Raw genomic sequence first — 21,779 nt, 5'->3', positions numbered from 1 at the left:
CTGCTTCTATCTTTTCGCTGAGTCTCATCTGTTAAATGGTAGGAATAGGCTACACTCCGCTAACTTATCCAGGTGTTGCCCGCTTAGGATAAGGGAGGAACTGCCTTTGCAGACCGGAGCTGCTGAGGCACGCAGTTCCGCTTCAGCAGACTGCTTTTAGGGAAGTAGGTGTTATCCCCTGTAGCACAGGGAGAACTGGGGAGCAGGGTCAACTCCTGTCCACAGCCTCTCAGAGGAAGTGGCCAAACGGGGCATTTACACACAGATGCCCTGTCAGGGGCATAGGGATTCAGAACAACGGCGCTGGAGCCAGATGAACCTGTGTCTGAATCCCGACTCCATCTCTTACTAGCTGAGGGCTCTTGGGCAAGGGAGATAACCTCTGTGTTTTCATTGTCACACCTGGATGGTGGGACTGAAAACATAGCTTATTTCATCCACATTTTGTGAAGAACTGAATGAGAATATGTCTTAAAAGCACCTAACTTAGCCTGGCCTGCATGGCTCAGTGGTTGAGCGTTGACCTATGAACCAGGAGGTAATGGTTCGATTCTGGTCGGGGCACATACCCAAGTTGTGGGTTTGATTCCCAGTGTAGGGCATGCAGGTTTCTATCTCTCTCTCACTCTCCCTTCCTCTCTGAAATCCACAAAAACAAACAAACAAAACAAAATACCTAACTTAGTGAGATGAACTATCCAAAGGGTAGTTAGGACAATAAGAATTAACCTCTTTTGAGCCCTAATTACTGGTAAATGCTGTCCTATGTGTTTTATTGATTAACTTATATACTTATTACACCCTTAAGATGTAGTTAAGTATTATTCTCTTCCTAGAGAGGTAGAGATGGAGGTACAGTTAGGTTGAATAAGCTGTCCAAGGTCACAATAAATGGTAGAGATTGGGTTTGAACCTCAGAGCCCACCTTAATCAATACACCACACTGTTATCATGGACCTTATATTCTGCCCCCAATAGCACCCCCATAACTGCTGCAATAGCTGATTGGGGCAGAAGTCACCTGACCCAAAGACTGCAAAGATTTAGGCTAGCCAGCAGCCAATGAGATAGCCCTATGCAAAAGCTCCACCCAGCAGAGCTGAGTGCAATTAACTAATCAACATTAATCAGGGCTGCCAGTTTGAATTTGGATCACAGAGTGCTAGGGCATCAAATGCACCAAAGCTGAGAGACCTAACAAGATCAGATAATGCAAAGACAATGTGGAGGCACAGGGGCAATGAGTAAGCCAAACCCTCCGGGGGCAGAGAGGAAGGGGGCAGAGAGGAAGGGAGCGGAGGGGAGGGGGGGGGAGGTGCATGAGTATCACCAGGCCCGGTGCTGAGTAGGCCATGAACGAGCTCAGTGCCGGGAACATTGGCCCGGAATGATTTCCCTGTGGTTAAACTGAGCTCTGTGGGGCCTGGTGGGAACCCTGCCTTTCCATCCCTGCCTGTAGCTTTACTACAGTCCCCATGGCTCAAGTGAACCTGAGAGTTTCTGCTCTTTTCAACTAAAATGAGGCTGGCTCAGCTTTCACCTTTAACCTCGGGGCAAATTCGAAGAATTGGGTGCACATGGAGAGGAGGAACAGCACTAGGACCCTCCGAGCAATCCCCAGGCCTGGCTCCCGCCCAGCTACAGCAGAGCCCCTGGTCAGTCCTCGTCCACTTTGCCCTCTGTGATCCTGCTCGGTGATCTCATGAGCACCTGGGATGACTCCAGGCCAGGCCTTCCCTTGCCCTCCAGATGCTTGTGTCCAGTGGAGGACTTGACATTTGCATGTTGTGTTGCCCAGGCAACTAAAATCTAATCTGTTCAGAATGGAATTCTCAACCACCCAAGGCCCCCTCCCCTCTGCCCCCACCCCCACTCCCCAGCAGGATTTCCAGTCCAGGGAACACCAGCCCACATGCTAACTGCTGGGATCAAACATCTTGGTGTCATTCCTCCCCTCGCTCCTCCTCTCAGGCTCCAACAAATCCTATTGGCTCCGCCTTCCTAACATATCCACGTCTCACCACACCCAGCAGGACCACCCTTGTCTGAGATGCCATCCCCACTCACCTGGGGTGACCGCAACAGCTTTCTCCTGCCTCTGTCCTCGCCTCCTGCAATTACTCTGCACTCAACAAAAGGGGAGGGTGGCGGAGAGGGGATCCCATTACAACCTAAGCCAGATCTCTCAGTCCTCCAGCTCCGTGATTTCCAAATGGCGTGCTGCAAGAATTTTTAAAATGTGCAATACCTGACTATTTAGTCAGAGGCACTGACCTCTTTTCCCTTAGATTGTCAAATTAAAAAAAATGTGACAACAGCCAACACAACAACAGCCATCTGGTGCGAATAAATCAAAATTATACCTTTTTTCTTTTTGTCAGATCGGCAAAAAATATCATGTATTTTTGGTGTGCCGCCGAAGTTTAGTAATTAGTTTAGGTGTGCCATGAGGTGGCAAAGGCTGGAAAATGCTGTTCTGGCGCGAAACCCACCAATGGCTCTCCTTCTCATTCAGAAAAAAAAAAAAAAAAAAAAAAAAAACAACACAAAAAACACAAAGGTGTCTACATAGAGCATCAAGGTCTCCCGTTCTGTTCTCACTAGTTTCCCTCAGAGACCCGCCCCCTGACCTCGCCTGCGGGCTCTGTCCCCCGCTGCCCCTCTGTCCAGCCACACAGAGTAGAAGGAGCTCTCACCCCCAGGCCTTGGCATTTGCTGTCCCCTCTGCCTGTCACGCTCTCCCCACTCATCTCTCTCCCTCTTCTGGTCTGGTCACCTCAGCAGACAGGCCTGTCCTGAGCGCCTTATTATCCACCCACCCCAGGGGCCTTCCCTGCTTTTCTTCTCTGTAGCACCCAAGGCCATCGGACACGCTCCATGTTCCACTTCCTTTTGGTTGTCCATCGCCAGCACTAGAGTGTAAGCTGTTCTCCGTGTCCCCACAGCCTAGAGCACAGCGTCTGGCATGTGGTCGGTGCCCAGCGAAGCTCTGTCTGATGACAGGAGGACTTGACTTCCTGGGGGCATCCCGGCCCAGCTGCCACCCCTGGGTGTTCCCAGGCTCGCCCCCTCGCCTCTTTGATCCTTTTAGGGGTGAGCCTCAAGGCCCTGTCCCAACACGTGAGAACGTAGGGGACTGGTCCAAATAGGTGGTATTTCTCTGAAAGTGTATCTTTTTTCTCCCTTAACACAAAAGTCCTTGTGTCCCAGCTGTTGGCTCTCCCGTCAAAGCTTGTCCTGCCTGAGAGCTTGGCGCCAGCGTCTGCGTTCCCGCCAAGGACCCAGTGTCACCGGGTCACAGTGAGCAGTGTGGGCTCTACAGGAGGTTTCCAGGGAAATGGGGCACATCGCCTCCCTGCACCCACACCTTAAACTCCCTGAACCCTCCTCCCCCCATCCTTCACCCCCACCCCACTTCCCCACCGGAAAGGACTCAGTGTTGGCCACGATGAGGCTGGTAACATTCTGTATTTTGAAAATTTCCTTTACTAAAAAAAAAAAAAAAAAAAAAGGTGTTTTCTTTGCAGTTCCTTTTCTCCCACACATCCTTAAAGGACTTCCTATTAACCACCACCCACCCCCTCCTGCCCCCTCACCATCACACACCCTACAACTTCTCTTTTCCCCTCTGGTCTGGCTTGACCAGAGAGCAGTTCATGTGAGCAGTTTAGCTCCACTAACTAGCTTCCTGTTAGCATACTGGAGTCACGTGGGCACTTAGAGCCCCATGGTGCCCAGTTGTCTCCACAAGGTTTGGAACCAAATGGTCCAGGGGGGGGGTGTGGGCGCTGAGTGTTGGCAGAGGCTTCCCATGTGATTCCAGCACTTTCCCGAGTTGAGTCACCCCGGACTCATCCCGGACTCATCCCTGACTCTGTGGCACCCAGGGGCCTCCTGTTAACAGGGGCTGGCCTCCTTGGAAGGTAGTTTAGCAACATGTTTTTTTTTTTTGTTGTTGTTGTTACCCGAGCTCACCCCCTGGGATCCCCTCACAACTGCCTGAGTGACTTCAGGCCTTATTTCTTCCCAACCCGGAGAGGGTGTCTCATTTACTCATGTCCGGTGGGTGAGCTTCTTCCATTCCCCTATGCCACAGGGACCATGCCACCGTTTGGAGAGTGCACAGAGCCGGCGATCACAGCCCCACTTCAGCCGCATGGACCAGAAGGACCCACAGGCACTGCATCACTTTAAAGGAGCAGCCGGGAGACACATTCAAAGGGCCTGATGATAATGAGTATGCTAATGTGATTTCCATTGGGTGCCTGTGCTACCTCCAAAAGCTCTGTGTGATGTCCTTCCTGGATTCAAAGCTCCCATTGAAGTCCACGGGGGATTTGGGTTAAAATAGCATCAAAGTTTTCCCTGAAATGGACAAAGCCAGGGAGTCGTGAATTAAGGGTAAGTTTCACATTGACCCTGATACTGTTGACCTTGAGGGGGAAACGCAGGCCCTGGATGGTTGTAAGTTCAAGCTTCTGACTGGGCAGCTGTATGTTGGGGTGGACAAAGCCAGCAAGTGCATCAAAACAGGGGGTGGGGATCCCCTTTTACACGGCAAATACCCTCTGGATTCCAATCCCAGTTTTCCATGCACTAGCCGAATGCTCTTGGGCAAGGCAAAGCGGTGCTCTGATGGAGCCTCCATTTCCCCATCTGCCAAGTGATGTGGATGAAACCTGCCTTGCTGAGTTGCTTCCAAGACTGAAGAAGAAATATGCGTGTGGGAGGAGGCAGGAGAGTAGGAAACCTTTGGAGCTCCCCAGCCTCCCAGCCCATTGGAGGCATGGCCAGGGTGGGGCCAGCCCAGGCCCTGGTCCCCAGCTATGCCTCCCCTCCAGGACTCAGCATATATGTATGAGGGGCTTCCTGGCTGCTGGGCACTGTGTGGTGCTGAGGAGTCAGCTGTGTGCACAACAGATGAACTCTGCTCTCCGCAGAGCTGCCATGCCAGTGGGGAAAACAGACACTGACCAGACAAACATAACATCATACATAAGTGGGGATACACAGACGGAAAAGGGGGGAAATGCCCTTAACACAAGGGACAGAGCCTTAGAGTCAGACAGACCCAAATTCAAACCCCAGACCTACCTTGGCTGGCCCTATAACTCTTGGGAAAGTGATTCTATCTCCCTGACACTCTTCTATGTTCAATGTGATCCATTGATCATTCATCCACCCATTGAACAAATATTTACAGAATTCTGTCTGGAGTCAAGCATTCTTTCAAGTGCTGGGGAAGCTGCAATGAATAAGACAGACAAAAATCCTTGCTCTTTGGAGCTTAAACTCTAGAGGAGAGAAAGAGACAATGCCTATACACATATTGGGTGATGATGAAAGATGAAAGGGCCTGGCTGGCATGGCTCAGTGGTTGAGTGTTGATCTATGAACCAGGAGGTCATGGTTTGATTCCTGTGTGTGGTGTGCAAGAGATGCCAATCAGTGATTCTCTCTCATCATTAATGTTTCTACCTCCCTCTTCCCTTCCTCTCTAAAATCAACATCCTTGCAATCCCAGCATTGTGCTGGACTCCCATAGATAATATATCATATATTTACACACTAGAGGCCCAGTGCACAAAATGTGTGCATGGGAGGGGTGTTCCCTCAGCCCAGCCTGCACCCTCTCCAATCCAGGACCCTTGGGGAATGTCTGACTACTGGTTTAGGCCCAATCCCCGGCAGTTGGACATCCCTCTCACAATCCTGGATTGCTGGCTCCTAATTGCTCACCTGCCTGCCTGCCTGGTCACCCATAACTGCCCCTCCCCAACCCCGCTGGCCTAATTGCCCCTCACTGCCTCTGCGTGCTGACCTGATCACCCCTAACTGCCCCCCCCCCCCCCCCGTCAGCCTGGTTGCCTCCAACTGCCCTCCCTGCTGGCCTGGTTGCCCCCAACTGCTCCCCCACCATGCTGGCCTGGTTGCCCAGTGCAGCCTGCCGTTCAGTTGTTTGGTCATCCCTCACTAACCCCTCTGTTGACCTGGTCATAGGCAGCCATCTTGTGAATGTGTGAGGGTTAATTTGCATATTACCTCTTTATTATATAGGATATATATATTTTTTTAAAGAAAGATTAAAAAGGGGTAAAGAATGATGAGAAGAGTGCTTTTTTGTATAGGGCAGCCAGGGTGACTGACGAGGTGACACTTCATCTGAGGCCGGCTGGACTTGGGGGAATTGAAGATGATTCCAGGCAGAGAAAGGAAGGCAAAGGCCCTGAGGCAGGACCTGGCATAGCTGTTGAGGATGAGAGGCCGGAGACCAGGTGTGTGAAGCACCTGGCACCACACCTGTGGAGGCAGCAGATTATTATCTGTGTTCCTTTCAAGAAAAATGGGTGCTGAGTCATTTTCCACCGTCATCAATATCCTTGAGGGCTCTGTAGACTGGTGACTTTGTCATTCACTTTTCTCCTCTTGTTTTCCGAGTGGGAACCAGTAAGTAAACCAGCCCACCTGCCAGCCGCCTCTGTCTCCAGGCCACGCCAGCAGGAATGTGCGACATGTGGTAGTGGCGCTGGGGGAGGAGGACCCGTAATGAATAACGGTCATTAAATAATAATGGCAGCATCTTGAGTTTCTTTCCTCTCCGCATCCTCACAAATTAGACACCCTGGAAATGCTGTGCCCGCCGCCAAGATGCACCTCCATCTGGGGTGGAAGGCAACATCTGCTAAACAGCTGCATCTTGTTTAAGAGCTGGCACTTAATTAAATTACTCAGCTCTGGTTGGGGCAAGCGGAGCTGAGCAGGAAGGGTAGGCCCAGTCCCAAACACATATTCCGCCTCTCCCCAAGTTCACCCAAACTCCTCTCCCATAGTGGCCCCCACACACCTGTCCGTCCCACCAACCTGGACACCTTCACATTTCCAGGACACGCAGGCCATGCTCACCAATTGCTCACCCATTGCCTTTACTCAAACTGGGCCTCTGCCAGGAACCCACTCCTCCTGCCTGGCCAACTCCTCCATGTCTCAAAGGGCCCAACTTGAACATCAGCATCTCTTCCATGAGGCCTTTTCCAACTTCCCAGGCTCAGTGACCTCCTCCCTTGAGCTCACACAGTACTTTGTGCGTTCCTTGACTGGAGGATTCATGATTACATGTCAGTGTCATGAACCCTGCCATTTCGTGAGCTCCTTGGTGGGAACACTATTTAATTCATCCTTGCAATCCCAGCATTGTGCTGCACACAATAGATAATTCATGGTTGGTTAATGGATGGATGGACGGACGGATGGATGGATGGATGAGGGATGGAAGGAAGGGATAGGAGAAAGAAGGAACTGATAAACTGATCGATCCACAGCCACCATCCAAATCCAAGCCACCATCATTTCTCCCTGGGACAAACACCACAGTCACTTGCTGCCTTGTATCTTTTATTCTTGCCCTCAATAGTCCTTTCTATTTAGAGTGCTCAGGAATCTTTTAAATGTGGAATTGCATTATGTCACTCCTCTATTTAAAACCTTCCCGTAGCTTCCACATTCCTAACCCTAGCTTACAAACCCCTATTGGATCCAGCCCCTTCCTGTCCTCCTGATCTTATCTCCGTATTTTCCTATGATCCAACTGCTTTGGGAGCCAGCCAAGCTCTCTCTCATCTCAGGACCTTTGAATCTGCTGTTCCCTTGGTATCTGTGAACCTGGAATCCTCTTAGTCTTCAGGTCTAGTTCTAATGTGACTTCCTCAGCAAGGCCTTTCTTTACCCTCCTCCTTAAAATATCTACCATCTTGATCCCCCAAGGCAAAGGGGGCTCAATCCTTTGGCTGTTGAATTCCAAGGGGTTCCCCACAGCATCCCATCAGCCTCATCTGGGGGTGGTGGTGGTAGGGACCTCCCTCCAGGGCTAGCCACAGGCCACCCTGCCCCCCAAGGCTCACTCTCCGTCTCCATCAATTGACGATCCTTCATGAATGGGCTTGTTTGGAAGTGCTGCAATTAAACCATCAGAGCAACATTGGACCATTTGTTTACTATGGCACTTAGAGCGGGAATGGCTTGTTGTTTTGATGGTTTCTATTTTCAGCTCCGTTTCCTAGGGGCAGCGGGAAGAGGGGAGGCAATGAATCCTGGTCTATTCCAGCAAAAAAGATGCTCCAGTGAATCCTAGAATTTCAGAGTCACACAATTCCTGGTCTATTCCAGCAAAAAAGATGCTTCAGCGAATCCCAGAATTTCCAGATTCATGGTTGTGGAAGGGGAGGGCAGTAAAAATCTGTAATTTTAGCTACAGGCTCCTGGATTGATGGGATTCTAGAACCCTATGCAACAGAAAATAGAATCTTCGTGTCACACCAGGTTAGACTCCAAGTCTCAGCGAGATGGAATCCTGTGATTACCTCACTTGGCTGAGTTCTTTGCTCCTTCGCTGAAGACCTTCTCCGGTGACCTTCTCTACCCTGTGCCCCCCACCTCACCCACACTCTGCCACTCACTGGTTTTACTATGGCTCATGTTTCTTCACAGCCCCGATCACCACCAGACATCTGTTGCATTTCTCTGCTTACCTGCTGATTGCCTGCCTCCCCCACACACTGGATTGAGGTCAGGAACTCTGTTTTGCTCACTGTTTAGAAAGTATTTAGAACAATGCCTGAGTAAGGACTAAAAAAAAAGAAAGAAAGAGAAAAATCATCCATGCATCCCACAAACATTTGAATATCCCCTTGGAGATGATCCAGTCCAGGATGGGAGGTCAGTCTCATTCTGCACCGCTGATCCAATTGTAGGAAACACCCGAGCATTGTGTTGAAAGGAATCTCAAGGCTCATCCAAGCTCCCTGGGGGAGGGTGATCAATGAGCAGGGTCTGGCATGGACCCAACATCTCTGCTCTGGCCTCTCATCTTTCACTTAACACATCTGAGGTCCAGCAGGGGATGGAAGGGCACCAGGGTCGGCCAGCCTGGGGTCGCTTCAGCCAGGATGAGACCCCCCTCCCTCCAGCCTCACCTCCCAGTGCTGCTGCCTGGGCCGCTCAGGGACACAGGTTTAGTCTCCTCCCCTCCATGCGGCCCTCCAGTTGACCCTTCTCCCAGCCGTCCCGGGACTAAGGGGTGCTGGAGTCCCTGCCCTGAACCTCAGCCTGGGAACCCGATTCTGGAACACTGCCTGAATGCACAAGCCGGTTATTTTTAAAAAATCCAAAAAGAAAAGGAGGAAAGAGAAAACTCGCTGCCTCGGTCTCTGCACCAGCCCCAGCTGGGAGAAAAGAGACTTGAAAGGAACAAAGGGTTTCCTCAAACAGGCAGATCAAGGCTTGGCTCATGTGGTAACCGGTAACCAACACAGCGCTTTTGACAGATCCTTTAGAAGGCGACAGGCCTCTGTTCCCGCTGCAGGTTTCTTTTGGGGAGTGGGGAAAGAGGGGGGCCGGGGGCCGGGCAGGGGACACCCTCCCCAACCCCACCCTAGGTCAGCTGCTTACCATCACAGACTTTGAGTGTTAGGGTCTCCAGGCCCTGCAGAGCCTGGAATCTGATCCCTTTCCGTCAGACAGGCAAACAGAAGCCCCGAGGGACGTGAGGTCATCAGGTCCCTTTCAGGGAGTCAGAGGCCAGTTGTGTGGTTATGTGCACGCAGCTTGCCCTGCCCCCATTCATTCCCCCCCCCCCCCCACCTTACACCCACCACTGCTGCCCGGGAAAGCCTTCTCAGGAATCTCCCAGACACAACATCTTCCTGTTCCCCTAGTCCTTCCTCCTGCAGATTCCCTACTGAGGTGCCTGTGGGTAGAGATTTTACCTCCAGGTCTTCAGGGTCAGCAAGGGTCTAAGACCACAGGATTGGAGCTGAGGGCGCGGACTCCAGGATGGACAACATCAACCGATGCATGTGAGGTGGAGTGCATACTCTCACCAGGCACCGTGCCACCCCCTCACAGGTGGTACCTCCTGCAGGTGGCACCACCCTATGACTGACGTAGCTATCATTATCCCCATTTCCCAGATGGGAAAACCGAGCCTCCAAAGACTGCGAACGAGCCCAGGTTACACAGCAGTGCCCGGTGGGGCTGAGGTTGAACATGGGTCCTCGCGTCCTCTCAGCCTAGTCCCTGTCCACCTCTGTCCTCTGCTCCCGCCCCTGCCTCATGCATCAGAGGCAGCAGGACTGAGCCTACGTCATGGATGGAGGAGGCAGGTGCCCGAGGAGCCGGGAAGGAGGAAGTTCCTCCATTGGACACTGTCCGCACACGAGCCCTGTGCTCCTCCCCAGCACAAGCTGGCCGCCAGCCCGAGGGTGGCTCGGGCCTGCTCCGTCTCCTTGTCATCTCCCCACTCCCCTGCCGTGTGTCACTGTCCGCTGTGCCTCCCCCACCGCTCTTTTCGACCCCGCCTGTCAGTCTGTGTCATCTCCATCCCGGGGGCCTCTCTCTGCATCATTCTCTGCCCCCGGCTCCCGTCGCCTCCTCTAACCCTCCACTCCCTCTCTGTCTCTGCCTTCCCATTCTCTCTGTGTCTGGGTGCTCCCCGCCCGCTCCTGTGCTCTGTCTCCTGTAATCTCGGGGCTCTGTGTCTCTGCACGCTTGCCCCAGCCCATCTATCTCTGGGTCTTTATGTCTCTGCCTTTTTCCCCAGACCTATTTCTCGCTCTCCCTCTCACTGTCTCTCTCCTAATCCTCCCTGCTTTCCCTCTGCCGCTCTCTCGCTCTCTCTCTCTCTCTCTCTCTCCCACTTTTCTGTCTCGCTGCCTCCATCTCTCGGCAGCCTTCCTTACCTTCCCTCTCCCCACCCTTCTCCCTCACCCCCCCACACGGACATATAAGATTCCAGCAAATTCCAGCTTTGCTGTAGGGGGACCAGGAGGGATTGGCCAGGGGCGCCCCAAAAGGTGGGTCTGGATGGGGGTCGTGTTAAAGGGAACCCAGCCAGTCTCCTTTTCCTTCCTCAGAAATGACTGGTTTACTTTCCTGGGAGGCAGACAAGAAAGGCCCTGAGTAGGGATTTAAAGCACTAAGCTCTGATTTCTTCTTTTTAATATTTATAAAGAGAGAAAGGGGATAATTTCAGGAAGATCATTTCAAGGCGAAAACCCACATATTTTCAATAGAATTATTCCGAAAGCCCCTTTCCGGCTCATTGGAGTGTATAATTTTGTAAGTTAAAGACACGAGGCCTGGTTTCCAAGTTCCCTAAAAGGATGCCCGTGATGTGAGGGCCAGAAAGGAAGTGTAAGATGAGAAGGGGGAATGGCAGCCGAGGGGAGGGCCAGGCCAGGCTGGGGTGCACTCGGACTAAGGGGGCGGCAGCAGCCGGCATCCCTGCAGGAGCCTCCTCTCCTCCGCCTGTGACCCTCCACGAACCAGCCAAGCTCAGGGCAGAAACATCCGTCCCCAAACCTGCGGCCTCTCGGATCCACAGAGTCCGCTGCTGGGCTCCTCCAGCAAGGCGTGTCTGGAGCAGCCACCGCCATCTTCTCCCCCAAACCTCGTCCATCCCTGGCCTTCCTCTCAGACGTCCGGTTGCCCAAGCTGTCAGTCTGGGAGTTGGCCTTGGATCCTCCCTCCCTCTGGTCACATCTACCCTGTTTCCCCGAAAATAAGACAGTGTCTTATATTAATTTTTCCTCCCACAGTTGTGCTAGGTCTTATTTTCAGGGGATGTCTTATCTTTCCATGCGCTAGGTCTTATTTTCGGAGGATGTCTTATTTTCGGGGAAACACGGTAGTTACTGATCATGCCCTGTTCATTCTACTACCTTCTCTGGAACCTCCTTCTATCCACACTTTCATGGCCCCAGGTTAGGCCTCAGCATCCCTGGCGTAGCCCATGGCAGTGGCCCTGGGGGTGGTGGGTATTGGAGGCTCTGGCCTGGGTAGGGGCTGACAGAGCATGGTCTTCCCAAGCCCAGCTCTACGTGTGGTCCTCCCTTCCTCAGGAGCAGTCACAGCTTCTCATCACTTGCAGGTAAAAACCAAGTTTCCTTACCCCGGCACTCACAATCTAGCCACAGCCAGCCACAAACCCTCCCATCATAAACCCCACTGTGGCCAAAATAAACCACTCCTTTTCTGTCTCCCCAGAAGGAACAGGAAACGTTTTCCTACCCCCAAACCTTGGCCAAGGCGCCTCCCTTCCCCCAGAATGCACCTGTGCAATTTAGCATGCATGGCTCCAACCTAACCACAAGGTCCAGCTCAAATGCCACCTGTCCACGAGGCCTGGATGCAATCATTCACAGTCCTTTCTCCTGCAGGTTCTCCTTTCTTCTCTGTGACCCGTGACATTTCGTTTTCAACACGAAGTGGACTGCAGGGCCTGAGAGCAGGTGAGCTCTGTGGCTAAGACGGAGGGAACAGGAAAAAAGGGTCCCTCCCCCTGACCTTCTCCCAAGCCAGACCACGCTGGACTTCTGCGGGGTACCGGAGATTGTTGCCCCCCCCCCCCCATAATTGCAGTTATCACAGTGATTAGCCATGTCCTTGCGAAGATCACTTCCTGAGCACTTACAACAGGGACTAGGAGCCAGGTACCTGCTAAGTGCTTTGTACACATTAGCCCACGTACTTCACAATAACCCACTGTTGTGGGGACTGGTATCACCTCAGGGGTACAGATGGGGAAACTGAGGCTCCAAGAGGGGTAGCAGCTTGCACAGCATCACGCTGTGAGTCTGAGGGCCAGGACTCTGGCCAGGCCTGTTGACTCTGGAAATCCTTGTGTTTAACCTCAGACACTGAGAATGCTGACACCTCAGGCTCAGGAGGAACTGAGTGAATCAGTCGTTGACTCACCGCCGCGGAAGGAGGCCCATTCACTGTGAGGCCGCGGCCACATGCCCTTCCTTGGGCCCCAGCTTCTCCATCTTCTGAGGGGTCTAGTTCCTGTTCAAATAGCACGGATCTCTCAGATGCTGGTTCTGCGCACTCCGGGGTCACAGCTTGTCTTCTCTTCCCCGGACAAAGGCACAGCTGGTAGAGGCGGAGCACAGAACTTCAGAAGAAGTCCACGGGGCAACAAAAGCAGCCCCCTCCTCTGCCCCGGCACCAGACGTGGTTTGACTTGGCCAGAGGTATTCCCTATCGCATCTCCGAAAGCCCTCAGGGATGCAGCCAGGCTGACCCATGAAACTCTCAGCCTCACCGTGACGCCTGCCAGGAACTGGCCCCCAGTTCCAAGATGGCTTCTTCTCTCTCAGGGAATCTACGTCAGCCCCCTCACTGGCCGCCATAGGCCTTACCTCCCAAATCACCTTGGAATTTTAAACAAAAATTGTAAGATCTCATTGGTCCCTAAAACCCTCTATGGGTTCTCATCACGGAGTAAAGCCCACCTGCACATCCTGGTCCCAGGCCCTATCTGCTTTGGCTCCCAGGCCTTCAGGCACATCCGCCTGCCAACAGGGTCCAGGACAAACCAGGTTCTTCTCCACTTCGGGGCCTTTCTCTTTGCTCTTGCACTTTTCTCAGTTTCTTTCCTTGTGTTTTCCTTCCCCTCCTTTAGTTCAAAAGTCATCCTTTCCCCGAGGCCTCTCCTGATTCCAATGATCTGTAGCAGCTTCTGCCCTGAACACATTCACACCAGCAATGCTGCTCGTTTCCCTGTATTGTACATCTGAGTGTTTCGAATGTATTGTCCATCTAAGACAGCAGAATGGCAGACGAGGAAGCTCCAAGTTCTCTTTGCGCCCTCAGAAGCATCAAAAACAAGAACAAAAACCCAGAAACTGGGCTGAACGAATGTAGGCGATCTGAAAAATAGTCAAAGGTTTACAACAACCAAATGAACACCCATTCAAGAAAAGGCCACCTTCAAAGCAGCAGGAAACGTTTTGTGGTGGTTTTACCAGCCCTTATTCCATTCTCTTCCTGGCACAAGGGTGGTCATGGTCTGGAGGAGCGGCAGCCCAGGCCCCAGTTCCCTCCCTCAAACCAGAGGCTACAAACCAGGTTATCTGCAACAGACTAACCTGATGAGGTATGCCTGAGGACAGGTCCCTGTTTTGTCTAACGTGGGTCTCAGGTGGGAAGAGCAGCAGACACTGCTCATGAAAGCTGCAGGGGAACTATAGACACACAGATATTTGGGTTCATGCATGATATTGTCTGTGTCCACCCATAATCTTTTCTCCCAAGCATCTTGATGGGATGTGCACTTGGTTTGCTATAAACCACTGTTTCCTAGATTAGTATTAGTATTAGTTCACTGCAGTTTTTTGCTTTTGCTTTTGTTGTTTTTGATGCTTCTGCAGGAGGGACAAGAGATTGGAGCTTCCTAGTCTGCCATTTTCCTACCTATGATGGGCAATACATTTAAGCAAGCTGAAGAAAGTATCAGTGAACTTGAATACAGGACAATTGAAGTGATTGAATTTAAAGGGCAGAAAGGAAAACTAAAGAAAAGTGAAGAGAGACCAACAGATTTTGGGGATAGCATCAAAGGGCCAATGAATGTATTATGGGAGTCCCAAAGAGGAGGAAGGAAAAGGACAGAGAGATTATTTGAAGAAATAATGGGTAAAACTTTCCATATTTGATGTATCTTCAAATCTAAGAACTTTAATGAACTCCAAGTACATACTCTAACTGACCAACACTGAGCTGCATTATAATCAGCTTGTAAAAAGTCAGAGCCAAAGAGAAAATCTTGAAAGCAGCAAGAAGTGAGTCATCACATACAGAGGATCCTCAATGTGATTACCAGCCGATTCCTGAGCATAAACCTTGAAGGCTAGAAGTCAGTGGGAGAATATTATTTCAAGTGTTGAAAGGAGAAAATAACCTCTCAACTAAGAATTCTATATCCAGCAAAAATATTCTCTAAAAATTAGGAAGAACTTAAGATATTTCAAAAAAAATAAAAGCTTAGGGAGTTTGTTACCGCTAGATATGCCTTATTGAGAAATGTTAGTGGGAGCGTTCAGATTGAAATAAAAAGATACTAAACAGTAACTCCAGTTGTATGAAAAAATAAAGATATCTGGTAAAGGTAAATACTTGGGCAAATATAAAAGCGACTATTACTATAATCTTGGTTTGTACCTGTACTTTTAGTTTTCTACAAGATTTAAAGACAAATAAATAAAAATAATTATAAATCAATGTTAGTAAGTACACAACATATAAGATGTATTCTGTGATATCAATGACATAAAGTGGGAAAAAGGGTAGACTGTATAGAAGTGGAATTTTTATATGTAATTGAAATTAAGTTGGTATCAATTCATATTAGATTGATATAATTTTAGGCTGTTATTTATAATCCCCATGATAACCATTAAAAATTTAAAAATGTATAAATAATTCTAATTACCTTAGAATATATTTCTATAGATTTTATAAATATCTATAGAATATGTTTCTATAGATATTTTAAATGTTTATAGGAGATACACAAAAGGAAACAAGAAGGGAATAAAAAACATCACTACAAAAAATCAACTAAACACTAAATAAGGCAATAATGAAATAAATGAGGGACAAAAAGAGCGATAAGACACAGAAGAGAACAAAATGGCAAAAGTAAGTTCTTTTTTATCTGTCATCATTGTCAATGAAAATGGATTAAACAATCCAATCAAAAAGCACAAATTGGCAAAACGGGTTTAAAAATAATATTAAAAAAGAAAAAAAAGAAAAAGAAAACATATTCAACTATATGTTGTCTACAACAGACTCACTTAAGGTCCAAACACACAAACAAGTTGAAAGTGAAAAGATAGCCAAAAACCAGTTTGGCTCAGTGGATAGAGCATTGGCCTGGGGACTGAAAGGTCCCGGGTTAGATTCTGGTCAAGGGCATGTACCTTGGTTGCAGGCACATCCCCAGTAGGGGGTGTGCAGGAGGCAGCTGATCGATGATTCTCTCTCATCGATGTTTCTAACTCTCTATCCCTCTCTCTTCCTCTCTGTAAAAAATCAATAAAATATATATAAAAAGAAAGTGAAAAGATAGAAAAAGATATACTATTCCAATAGTAATGAAAAGAGATAGCTATACTAACATCAGACAAAATAAACTTAAAGCCAAACATTGTTACAAAAGACAAAGAAGAACATTATATACTGGTAAAGGTATAAATTCAACAAGAAAATATAACAATAATAAACATACACTGAGTGACCAGATTATTATGATCTCTCAATGCATAATAATCTGGCCAATCTGTATATATGTGTATATATAATAAATAGCTAATATGCAAATGGTCCTCACGCCCTTATGCCCTCAAGACTCAGACACTCAATACTGAGGAGAGAGGAATGGGGACCAGCCAGGCATAAATGAACTCATGAGAGAGGAATGGGGACAAGCCAGGCTATGGACCAGGAGAGGGACAAGCCACCCACCCTGTGGTCCCGAGTGCCAGAGCCTGTGGCTGTGGCCTGGGAGAGGAACAAGCTGCTTGCCCCACTGTCCTGGGTACCTGCAGCTGAGGCCTGAGTGAAGCCACCAGCCCATGGTCCTCTGTGGCTGCTGACAGCCCAGGCAAAGCCAGCCCAGGTCCCAGGTGTCTGTGACCTGCCAGAGGAGAGAATCCTGGGTCCTGGGTGCAGGGCAAGGCAGAGACAGTTAGGGGTGATCAGGCCAGCAGGGGAGTGGTTAGGGGCGATCAGGCAGGCAGGTGAGAGGTTAGGAGCCAGTGGTCCCAGATTGTGAGAGGCAGTCGGACATCCCCTGAGGGGGTCCCAGATGGGAAAGGGTGCAGGCTGGGCTGAGGGAATTACCCCCCCCCCCCATATATATTAGAGGCCTGGTGCATGATTTGATGCATGGATGGGGGTCCAGCCAGCCTGGCCAGAGGGAGGGGACACGATGGTTGGCCAGCCTGCTGGTTGACCTCCTAGTCAAGGTGACAATTTGAATATTAGCCTTTTATTATATAGGATATACACTGAGTGGGCAGATTATTATGCATTCAGAGGTTATAATAAACTGGCCATTCAGTGTATATGAACCAAACAACAGAGGGTTGTATTGTCTATCCCATTCCCTGAATGCTAGTGCCATGACAGCCACAACTGGATCTATACTGCTCACTGCTTTGCTTCAGTGCCAGTACTGTGTCTCGCACACATTTGCTTAATTCCCACTGTTTCCCATAGGTGACCACAGGAAAAGCAGACAAGTAGAATCTGGGAATTGTCACCAAGCCTCAGACCACTGACTGCCCTCTTCCTTTAGGAGTTTGGGATCCTTCCTTTGCCATCTTTGGGCCAATCATGAAAATGAGAATGAAGCTGAAACCAGTTTGGTTCAATGGATAGAGCGTCGGCTTGGGGACTGAAGGGCCCCGGGTTCGATTCTGGTCAAGGGCATGTACCTTGGTTGCGGGCATATCCCCAGTAGGGGGTGTGCAAGAGGCAGCTGGTCGATGTTTTTCTTTCATCGACGTTTCTAGCTCTCTATCCCTCTTCCTTCCTCTCTGTGGAAAATCAATAAAATATATTAAAAGAAAAGAAAAGACAAGAAAAGAAAAGAAAAGATAAGACAAGACAAGACAAGACAAGACAAGAAAAGAAAAGAAAAGAAAAGAAAAGAAAAGAAAAGAAAAAAGAAAAGAATGAAGATGTTCAGAAATTGTGGGCAACTCAAGTCTCCCCTTCCAGCCCAGGAGGAGGCAAAGGGGGAGATTCCAGAATAAAAAAAACCCATGAGGCACTTCCAGGAACCAAGAGCTTGTGGCTGCACTAAAGGGGATCTAAAGGCCCAGGGTTGGGTGCCTCATTAAATGTCATCTCGTCTGTTTGACCTATGTTACCTATGGGATGCTGAGGCCCAGAGAGGGTAGTGACCAGAAGAAGGTCACATAACAAGCTAATGGCACAGCTGGTATTAGACTTAAATCTGCTGACTGCTCACCCACATACTATTTCTGTAAGTTGCCCTGGGGACTGTCCCAGGGACTGCCCATTTGTACAAATCCTCTATGTTATTCCCTCCCCCACCCCTTTCACTCTTCTCTTTCTTCTCCATTTCATCACGATACTCTGTTCTCCAACCACATACCACATAAGGCATCTTATGGCTCTTTCTGGATTTAAAAGTTTAACCACTTATTTGACTTTTACAATGCTCTGTAAAAGAAGTGTCTTTCTTCTTTATTACAGTTGACATTCAATATTATTTCATACTAAATGGAGTCCCTCAGGCTGGCCTGGGCCCTCTTGCAATCCAGGACCCTTTGTGGGATGTTGGAGAGCTGGTTTCAGCATGAATCCTGCAGGCCAGGCCAAGGCACTTCACTGGTGCACGAATTTGTGCACTGGGCCTCTAGAATGCATATAAGATCTTTGCTTAATCTCTTTCTGTCCTCCCCCCTTCTCCCTTCCCTTTGAGATTCATCAGTTTGTTCCATCTTTCCGTGCTTGTGATTTCTGCTCCTGCGTAGAGCGTCTGCCCCCTGGTGGTCTGTGCACTTCTTAGCTTGTGCACAGTCAGTCAGTCAGCCGGTGGCTTAGGCTTTTATATATATATATACACTAGTTTCAGGTGCACAGCATAGTGGTTAGACATTTATATAATTTATGAAGTGAGTACTGATAATTCTAGTACCCACCTGGTTCCATGCATAGTTATTGCAGTGTTGTTGATTATTTTTCTTCCTTTCTTTCTTTCTTTCTTTCTTTCTTTCTTTCTTTCTTTCTTTCTATCTTTCTTTCTTTTTTAATGTTTTTATTGATTTGAGAGAGAGAGGAAGGAATAAGTACAGAGACATGGAAACATCGATTGGCTGCCTCCTGCATGCCCCCCACTGGGGACAGAGGCCACAGCCCAGGCAATTGCCGTGACCTACAATTAAACTGGTGATCTCCTGGTGCGTGGGACAACACTCCATCCGCTGAGCCAGGCCTGACTCTTCTTGTGCTGCACTTTACATCTCCCAGGCTATTTTGTAACTAACAATTTGAAGTGCCTTTTAAGCCCCATTTTACAGATGACTTACGTCCTGAGATAGAAAGAGGTCAGCCAGTGAAGAGTGTGAGGCTAGAATCTTGCTCAAGCCTCTTAACTCTCAATGTCAAGGACCTTGTCTGCCTTATCAGATGCCCTTGCAGCTATCAACAGACTTATTTCAGCAAAAGCCTTGTGCTCACGGCCAGCTTCCTAGCAATGCCTCCTTCAAAACTGAAGACTCCTGCTCACTTTCTCCTACGGATTTCCCCTTTCATTTCAGGATGACCATAGGGAATGGATGTTATTCTCCAAATCGGGTCTTGCAGGGAGGCTGGGCCCAGACCCTAGCTAGAGGCATGGGGTGTGCCCAGGTCTAGACGATCTGAGTCTCATCCAGCTCAGTGCCCTTGCTCTTACCCTTGCCCTTGCCACTTGACAGGTGCTGTGTGAAATACTGTGCAGACATGATCTCAAGGTCCTGCCATAATGCCCACTAAGACTAAAGCCCTCACCCCATCTTGCAGCTGAGGACACAGGGTCAGAAGGGGAAGTGGCTTTTACCAGAGCACTCATGGTACTGAGCTGATCTGAGCTGATCTGCTGGGCATGAGCTCCACCCCTTCCCTGTCTTAGGTCATAGACCACTAGAGTCTCTGGGTGGGGCCGCCTGAAACCTCTGGGAATGTATGCAACAGAGTATGTGTGAGCGAGAGATTTTCCCAGCTCACCTTGGCATCACTTTTTTTTTTTGGGGGGGGGGGGGGGAGTAAGGACCAGGAAGGGTTGGGATCGAGTAGCCCTAGGATATTTTTGCTCCAACCACCTATTCAAGGCTTACTTCTGAAGGGGCCTAACCCACATGGGGAAGGGGGCAGACTTCGAGATGATGGGGATGTGGCCAAGGTGGGCTGGGTTCAGGGTGTTCAGAAGTCAGCAGTTCCCCTCTCCAGCCAATGGCGGGGATCCCAGAACTGTGGTCAGCCCTGGGGTTGGAGAGGGCTGGCGGGTGAGAGGATGTCAGGAGGGTTCCCTGGACGTGGGGGAGGCAGGGACCCTGGTTCCTCCTGGGGAAAGGAGGGTCTGTGGTGCCTTCAGTGAGCAGTTGGCTCCAGGACTGGAGTTTCTCTCACCCTGGTCACTTGATCTTCTTACTTTTCCTGCCGGTGAGGAAGCTGTTTACTCCCAGAAAGTCATTCATTCCCTGATAAGATCAACCTCATTGTTAATGGGAATTCTCACTTCCTCCCCAGGGGGAGGCAAGGGGGGAGATTCCAGCACACAGAGCCCCATACAGTCAGTGTGAGGGAGGCTCTAGAGGGCACACTATCAACAGCCGGTCTTAAAGTGGGGAAACTGAGGCCCTCGGAGGGGAACCCCAATCCAGCCCTTCCAAGATTCCCAGGCCAGGCATCATTCTGTACCCCATCAAAGCATCCCCAAATCCCATGAATTGGCTTTTTTTTTGTTTGTTTTTCAATCCTCACTGAGGATATTTTTCCACTAATTTTTTTAGACAGAGTGGAAGGGAGAGGGAGAGAGAAACATTGGCGTGAGAGAGATACATCTATTGGTTGCCTCCCACACTCACCCCTACCAAGACCAGGGATCAAACCTGCAGCCCAAGTACATGCCCTTGACCAGGAATGAAACCTATGACCTTTGGGTGTGCAAGCTGGCACTCTATTCACTGAGCCACACCAGCTAGGGCCCATGAATTGGTGTTTGATTTTAAGATTCAACATGCCATCCTAAGCAAACATACTAACAAAACATTCTGACACAATATCCTACCTAATAAAAGAGTGATATGCAAATTAACCATCACTCCACTACACCCACAAGTTATGCCCCCAGCCACACCCCCAGCCAATCAGAGCAAGCATGCAAATTAACCCCAACCAAGATGGCTGCAGCCACAAAAGCAGTTGAGAAGCTTGGGTTTCCCCGGCAATAGAGGAAGCCAAGCTTTCCACAGACCCTGGCTGTCCTAGGCCTCCACTCCAGGCTATAAAGTTTCAATTATAGAAGGTAAACAAATTCAAACAGAAATGGCAGCATCCACGGAGTGAGCAGGGGCTTGGCTTCACTCCAGGCTACAAAGTTTCAATTGTAGAAGGTAAATACATTCCAGATACCAGGGCCTCTGCTTGGGTTGCCAGGGGACGTGGCTGACCTGCAAACCACCACAGGCCTCTCACCCAGGCTGCCCCAAGCCCCAAGGGAACCCCCACCCTGATCTGGAACACCCTTTAGGGCAAACCAGCTGGCCCCCACACATGCACCAGGACTCTATCCTATCTAATAAAAGAGTAATATTGCAGATTGACCATCACTCCAAACAAGATGGCTACCCCCATGTGGTCAAAGATCCTGCCCCCATATAGACACAAGATGGCCACCACAAGATGGCCAGCAGGGGAGGGCAGTTGAGAGGGATCAGCTCTGCGAGGGAGGGCAGTTGGAGGCAATCAACCCTGTAGGGGAGGGTAGTTGGGAGTGGCCATCCCAGCAGAAGAGGGAAGTTGTGGGCAAACAGGCTGGCAGGGGAGAAGTTAGACATCAATCAGGCTGGCATGGGAGTCGTTAGGGGGTGATCAGGCTGGCAGGCAGGAGTGGTTAGGGGCAATCAAGAAGGCAGGCAGGCGAGCAGTTGGGAGCCAGCAGTTCTGGATTGTGATATGCAAATTAACCATCTGGGATCGGGAATAAAAGGGCAGTTGGACATCCCTTGAAGGGTCCCAGATTGGAGAGGGCACAGGTTGGGCTGAGGGACATCCCCCACACATGCACGAATTTTGTGCACTGGGCCTCTAGTTTTAATACAACACTCTAATATGCTATTATAACCTTGAAATACATTCTGGGACAACTTCATATTCTAATTTAACATTTTAGCCTATTCCCAACCCACAATCTCATCTAACAC

This window comes from Pipistrellus hanaki, assembly GCF_964339955.1.
Source record: "Pipistrellus hanaki genome assembly, chromosome: 6".
Lineage (NCBI taxonomy): Eukaryota > Metazoa > Chordata > Mammalia > Chiroptera > Vespertilionidae > Pipistrellus > Pipistrellus hanaki.
This window is presented reverse-complemented; position numbering follows the sequence as displayed.